Here is a 6,676-nt window from a genome sequence, read left to right as displayed (position 1 = left end):
GAAGCAATCGGCGTTTCTCATCAGAACAACTGATCATGCTCTTGAGCAAGCCAATAAAAAGGTGAAAGGAGTAGTTGGCATTATTGGTCTGACCGGAAACCCACCCATGCTGGAACGCTGGATTATAAGTGGCCCAGAAATATGCTGTGTTGTAGAGGAGTTTACCCGGGCATATGACAATGCTGATGATGAAGAACTCTCTCGTCATGAGGAAGGCTATGCATCTCAGCTCCGATTTCAACGTCATGCCAGAGACCTGACCGATGTGTTGCTAAGGAAAGGAAATCCTTTTGAGGAGGGCAGTAACGACCTGGTTACATTAGACAACAAGGTGTGAGAGTCTGTGGCTGCTGCCGAATCTGCCTATAAAATTGAGTTGGACAAGAGCAGTACAAGTTCAGGGAGCGTGCTTGACTCAAACGACACACTTCTGACAGCGCCTATTAAGCGAAACAACTTACTCTTGTTCTACGAGAAGAAACGACAGAAGAAGACAGCCGTTAATCTGAAAATGCACCACTTCAAACATCATGCTGAACTTTATGGTCAAGGATTTCTTATGCTAGACAGCCGTGGGGGTGGGGGGCATTTGGGGGAGTTTTGTCATCTGAAGGATCCCTCAACTCTTGTACCAAGTCGGATTTATATCTTGGAAACCAGTACGAGTAGTGCCATTTCAGTTGATGAAGACGTAGCTGCACCGGATGTGTATGATTTTTATTGTTATTGACGGTTGAATTCTCATGTACTCACTTCCTGGTACAAGTGTCCAAGGCAAGAACTTTGACTCATATTTCGACAAGGTGTTCTGCCCAAGAGTTCACCATGACTTGAAAAGATCAACCAGAGTAGACATTGTCTGGGACGAGTATTTTACACTGACAATCAAAGGAGGCAAAAGGGAAAAAAGAGGAACAGGTACGCGACAACGTGTAAATGGTACTGCCAAAATGCCAGGAAGTTGGCAGATGTTTCTGGCAAATGTTGACAACAAGAAGGAGCTGTTCAAATTCATATCAAACAAAACAGAAGAACACTTCTCAGATGAGAAGGATGTTTATAAAACTACAGGTGATCAAGTACACCATGTTTGAAACAATCCATCAATGGGTAAATGCAACCACGAGGAAGCAGACACACGTGTCCTAATACATCTCCTCCATGCCATCCAGACCTCGTCACTTGGAATGGTTCACACTGGAAACACAGATGTTGTCATAATACTCCTAAGTAACTTCCATCACAAAAAAGCTCTGAATCCAGCTGCAGAAATCTGGATATCCTTCAAAGCTGGAAAGACAACCAGAAAGACCTCCCTGAACACTATTGCTACGAATCTGGAGAATCCCAAGAGAAGTGTAAGCATCTGGACGTCAGCTCGCATGTCAATTGTGCCTTTCAAGAACCCCACTGATCATGGGTGGAAGGAAGAGGATAGCAAGCTGATTCCGTTTTCGGCCAGAGTGCCCCCCCCCCGCGAAGGATGTTTTCCATCTGGATGTAAAGTGTAATTGCACAGGCCCCTGTTCTCGGTGCAAGTGCATGAGATCAAAGTTGAAGTGAACACGTTTGTGCAAGTGCTAATGCGAGAAGTAGCTTAACAATATCCAATAGGTTGATTTGTGAACAGGACGTCCGTCTACTCAATTATTTACTTTTTTTCACCACAGTGGCCGCCATCTTGAAAATGGTGGCCATTTTGAATTTGGAAATGTCATAATTGGATTTCTTGTCCCTGAAAAACCCTATTTTGATGGATCTAATGACTCTCTACTAGCGATATCAGCAAAGTTATGGATTTTTTAAATAATGTTGGCGGCCATCTTTAAAAATGGCTGTCAGAAGACTCATTTTTTATGTGAGAGCTCGACACTCGGAGCAAAATTGTTCTACGAGGTCGTACCTTCACACTAGTACCGAAATCAAAACTTTTACATTAATTTGAAATGACTCAGTGTCTGGGCACTCCACTAAATGTAAAATACGTCAGTCACTCAACCAATTCATGTACTCAACCATCTCAACTATTATTTTCCCAAAAGATCAGATTAAAATCAAGATTAATTTACATATCTTTAGAAGTACTTAATCTTTGCATGGAAACTGCCGTCTTGGTTTATTAGTTTGTATTGTATGACATTATAATTAGATATATGCTCCTGTTCCGCCGCTGGTGGTTTTATTCATGAGAAATAAACAGAATTTGGTTTGCACCCAACCATGCGCGTGCTAAATTATACAGCGTCAAGCGTTCAGAGCGCCAACAAAAAAAAATTTAAAGAAATTAAGAAAACGAACATTTATCAAATTTATTATTGCTAGAACATATGCATATGCTGTTGTGGGTTTTCAAAATAATCTTCGTTCTCCCTGCTGTTAAGAATATTAAAACAACAATTACTATAATCGGAAATATATTACATGTTATTTACGCACCCGGATGCTCAAAACCTTAATACAATGCTAGTATCAGACGTTTGTGTTCCAGGGAGTTAATACCAAATCGACGAGTACCAAGCCAGGTCTACAGACACTGGTTTTCTTTGAACTCAAAAAGCAGGGCATTCAGCTGTCGGGGCTGTACGGCAGCTTGTGAATTATATTAATTGTTACCAGATGGCCCCAGCTGGGGTAGCAGACGACACACTTTCCAACAATGGGGAACACGGTAAAAAAACCGGCCTGTCCTCATTTCGCCGACACCCTTATCAAAACAAATTTACAGCTGACTGCACATAAGTCAAGTGCTGTGTTACATCTAAAATAATGAACTGACCCAAAAGAAGGTGAAACAGACAAGACAATCTTGAAGCTTCACACATTATTTAATAGCTATTTACATTATGCAGTAGTAATAATAATGACTCATGATTACTGTAGCTTTAGTACATATCCAACGGCATCAAGAGATTTACTAAACAAGATTTACTTGCACATTCAAAACAACTAAGGATTAACAGAATGACCAAGTCAAACAAGAGTTGTGAGAAGTTGTCATAGGTTGTAAAAACTTCACTTTGAACCTATATGCCGCTTGGATTAGATTAGAGCTTGGATTAGTTAACAGCCTGAGATGGACAATGCCCATTCATATAATAGGGGTGAGGCAATTAAGCATTTGAATTATTGTAGGCGAAATGAGGGCAAGCCAAAAAAACCCACACAATTAATTCTCAACCTTATCTAATTCTAATTAAGCAATTTATCATATACTTAGCAGTGAGATATTCTGTTCTCTCTGGTGAAATGGACACAGACACAAACTCTCTCAAAGGCAGCAAGGTGCATTATACAGTTAATTGAAAATTGGACTGTATCGCACCCGACACCGCTCGTGCCCTGATAAAATGTCGGATAACTATAACATACATAAAGGTATCTTGTTCTGTTCTGATTAAGTTTTAATCTACCAAAATACAATATGTCATGATCAGTTGCGATGCATCTCATTCGTGGAAAGCTATATAATGCAGGCACGGCCTGTTATGTATCATTCAATCTATAGTAAGCTTTCTCACTTTCTCACTGATGGATAACCTCTCGTGTTGCTTACTTACTTACTTACTTTGGAGATTTAACGTGCGCTTTCCGACTGATGCGTATTTCGCACACGGGCCCGGTCAGGCCATTTAATGTGTTTCCGAAAGGGGCGAAGGTGTCCTGTGCAACCCTAAGAGGGGGCTTTACGTTTTCACCTACGCTTTGATAAAGGCTCCCAGAAAGTTTACTTATATAAATGTTTGACAGAAGTACAGCTTGGTAAACCAGGTACAACTCTTGCTGCTCCTGGTTGCAGTTTTTTCTTATCTGTCACTCTGCTCTTTGCTACAACCGTCTAAAACTTCACATGCATATTCAAAATGTTGTCAAATAAACAACACAATACGACTGATCACAAAACGTTTGTTTGTTTGTAAACTTTGTATTTGATGTAGTTTTAATAATCGAATCAATATGACATGACCACTTGTCCGATGATGAGAATATAGCAGGTCTTTGTGTGTTTTAACATTTTCAATGTTTTCATTATCCAAAAATCATTTCAGTGTTCGATGCCGCTCTTTTATCCAAAAATCATTTCAGAGTTTGATGCCGCTCTTTTATGGAAAGATGAACTGATTTTGTTTTGTCTATATAGAATTAGCCAGGTATTTTGTGGCGAGTTTCATCTTTTTTGACGAACAGACCACGCCGGTAAAGATCTTCGAAAGTCGTGAGACCAAAAGCACTGACGTTAGGGAGGACACCTTTTGAGATGTATATAAGAAAAACGGTACAAAACTGAATAAAATATACCTGCACCATATTTTCTCCATGTATTGCCACAGAACATATAACCAGGTGTAGAAGAGAATAGAAATTCCATGTTGCCGAAAGGTTGCATACATAAAATTCGCAATGTGTTTATATTACCAATACAATTATGACATTATCAATAAAATGACAGAGAAACATTTCCAAAGGTGATGGGCCGAACTTCTATCCAAAAAGTGAGTAAACGAGTATGGTTTTACGCCGCTTTGAGGAATATTCCAGCAATATCACGGCGGGAGACACCAGAAATAGGCTTCCAACCCGGGTCTTCGACGTGACGAGCAAAAGCTTAAACCACTAGACTACACCACCGTCCCTCTAACCCCCCCCCCCCCCCCCCCCCCCCCCCCCCCCCCCCCCCCACCCACCCACCCACACCCACACCCACACAAACACTTTGGGATGCCTGAGACGGGAAAATAACATGGGAGAATTGGGACGCTCTTCAGTAACTTCCATGAAAAAGTGCCTCACATACAGGACAACGTTATTAGTGATGCCAGATTAAATGTACGTATCAAATGATTATCTCCCTTGACAATAGTGGTCGTAGAGGCTTGGCTGGAGATGTACGCTTATATTATTTTCTTTAGGATTTGGACCCGTGGAGATCCAGGGTAGAATAGGTCTTCAGCAACTCATCTTTGCCGTAAAATGCGACTATGCTTATCGTAAAAGGTGACTAACGGGATCGGGTGGTCAGGCTCGCTGACTTGGTTGATGCATGTCATCGATTCCAATTGCGTGGATCGATGCTCATGATGTCAATCACTGGATTGTCAGTTGCAGACTCGAGTAGACCGCCGTCATACAGCTGGAATATTACTGAGTGCGGCGTAAAACAACAAAACAAACAACTTTAGGATTTGTATACGCTTGGTTTGCTCAAGGTGTTGTCAATACGTTTATCTGTGCTTCTCATCAACGACTCAAAGATGTGCGCCTTCAGAAACGGAAACCTAATATTCGTGATAATTATAAACTAAATGTATATAGTCAACTTAAACTATAGAAAAGTATCTCTTCCACATGATATGCTTCAAATTAAAAAAGGCACTTAGTATATTTAGATGTGGAAGCATTAATCTACACATTGGGACGGGCAGGTTGGATAATATTCCAAGACTTTGTCGCTCGTGTCATTCTACAGCAGCCATCTCCGTTGTGGAAGATGAAAATCATTTTCTGTTTGTTTGTCCAATGTATAACAGTTACAGAGAGAAATATGTACAGCCATCTAACATTTGCTTATGTATCAATACTATACTGAACAACAAAAATTCCTGTGACATTGAATAAGATTTAATGCAAAGTTATGTTTTTTTACCAAATCTGAAACAATTTCGGTTTGCAACAGATAAAAAGACTCCTGTAAGTGTTCAAATGGTTTAATTTGCCATACTGACTTCAGAAAATGCGTGATTTCCTAAAAAACATGAACATGCCAAAATGTCAATTTACAAATCAACAGCGTGTGTGTCCACCTCTGGTTGCGATGCAAGCAACACAGCTTCGTCTCATGGAATGGACCAGGCGTCGCACAAAGTCCTGTGGGATATCTGTCCATATCTGCTGGAGCATGTTTCCAAGTTCCTGGAGTGTGCGGGAACACGTGGTTGACGTCGAAGGCGCCGATCCATCTCATCCCACGTGTGCTCGATTGGTGAGAGATCAGGGGAGCGAGCCGGCCAGGGGATTACATTCACATTGTTTTGTTGAAGAGATTCCTGAACAAGTCGAGCAATATGAGGCCGGGCGTTGTCATGTTGAAAGGTCATGCCTGGGTCATGACGACGCAAAAACGGTAGAACAACAGGGTCGGTGATCTCGTCGCGGTAGCGCTGTCCATTGAGATTTCCCTCTACCACTATCAAACAGGTCCTCTGTCTTGCTGTAATCCCATCCCATTCCATAACGCTGCCGCCCCCGAACCGATCCTCTTCCATGACACAATGATTGACGTAAAGTTCACCTCGACAATCGGTACACTCGAATACGTCCATCGCTGTGGCTGAGGTGAAAACGAGACTCGTCAGTGAATAGAACTCTGCATGGCCGTCCAACGTAGACGCTGTCTGCACCACTGTAGACGTACTAGACGGTGGTTTCCTGTCAAAATGGGACGCCTGGCGGGTCTTCTGGCGACAATCCATGCACACCTGAGGCGGCGACGTACGGTTTGTGAAGATATTCGTCGAAGGCCAGGGGTGCTTCTTGCAGTCACTGTTGCTGGCTCTAATCGATTTCGTAGGTGTGTTGTTCAAATCCAGTATCTGACTGCATTCGTCTGTTGCCAGCGTTGCCATAAACACCAAATGGTGTTCCTGTGGACGATAAATTGTCTTGCAACATCACGTTGACT

Source organism: Haliotis cracherodii, unplaced genomic scaffold (genome assembly GCF_022045235.1).
Source record: "Haliotis cracherodii isolate W230 unplaced genomic scaffold, xgHalCrac1.p SCAF_6, whole genome shotgun sequence".
Taxonomy (NCBI): domain Eukaryota; kingdom Metazoa; phylum Mollusca; class Gastropoda; order Lepetellida; family Haliotidae; genus Haliotis; species Haliotis cracherodii.
The sequence above is the reverse complement of the archived record's forward strand: the minus strand, read 5'-3'. Positions refer to the sequence as shown.